Genomic DNA, 1,008 nt, shown 5'->3' with positions numbered 1-1,008 from the left:
CTCTCTAAGGAATGCTGATAACTGGCTCTCCTCTCCTCCCCAAGCTGTCAGCGTGACGGCTCGTGAGGAGAGAAATGCCGATTAACTGACATTTCCCTATTTTACATAGGATCAGCTGTGATTTGGACACAGCTGATCACATGACCAGGCCGACCTCTTCAGCTCTTTCTGTTGATCGGTGATCCGCTGTGTCCAAGGGACACAGCGCACCACCGCTCTGTATGCTCCCGGAGCCGCGCACACGCGGTTAGAGTGGGAGGACATCATATGATGTCCTCCCCAGAATGAGAACCGCCTTGTGGCAGGCGGGAAGCGGTTAAGTGATTTCTGGAGAAGAGAAAAATCTAACCATATGTCCTACAAAAAGATGAGGTAATTTTTACTGAGACTTCTTACTCGCGTCTTTCATAACATACCAATACTATAATGAACAAAAACTAAATCGTTATATATAAAAACATAATATCCACAATTTTCCATTATGTATTGTTAAAACAATAGATTATTGTTATTATTGCAATGTTTTTTTTTTTGTTTTTTTTTAAATCTAGGCATGGGCTCATCTGTTTCTTACAACCAGCATACCTCCCTCCCTCTTCTCCCCCCCCCCCCCCCCCCCAATTTATAACCTGGGAACATAAGCTGCAACGACTTTGGAATGCTCATAGAATCTGTTCAGAAACCATGAATTTAGAATATTCAGAACAAAATGGTTTCTGGCATGCCCATGTAGAGAAGTTCAGGCCTTCCTGTTTAATTCTGTGAGTCAAGAACAGTTCTGACAGGATGACAGACCCCCCCCAGGGTACCTCCCCAGAGTCCCTCTTGTTCATATAAACTTTGAACCTCAACTTGCCCCTATATATCCCATATTGGGTTATACAACTTCTACTCCATGTCAACTTCCACATAGTGTATCTTATCAGGAATTGCTTCACCAACTGGGGCTTCATACAGGGATTGTAACAATACACCACCACTTTTCACCCCAGGACTAAACAGCAACCA

This window comes from Staurois parvus, unplaced genomic scaffold, assembly GCF_062004578.1.
Source record: "Staurois parvus isolate SC_StPar_1 unplaced genomic scaffold, SC_StPar_1.0 ptg001110l, whole genome shotgun sequence".
NCBI lineage: Eukaryota > Metazoa > Chordata > Amphibia > Anura > Ranidae > Staurois > Staurois parvus.
The sequence above is the reverse complement of the archived record's forward strand: the minus strand, read 5'-3'. Positions refer to the sequence as shown.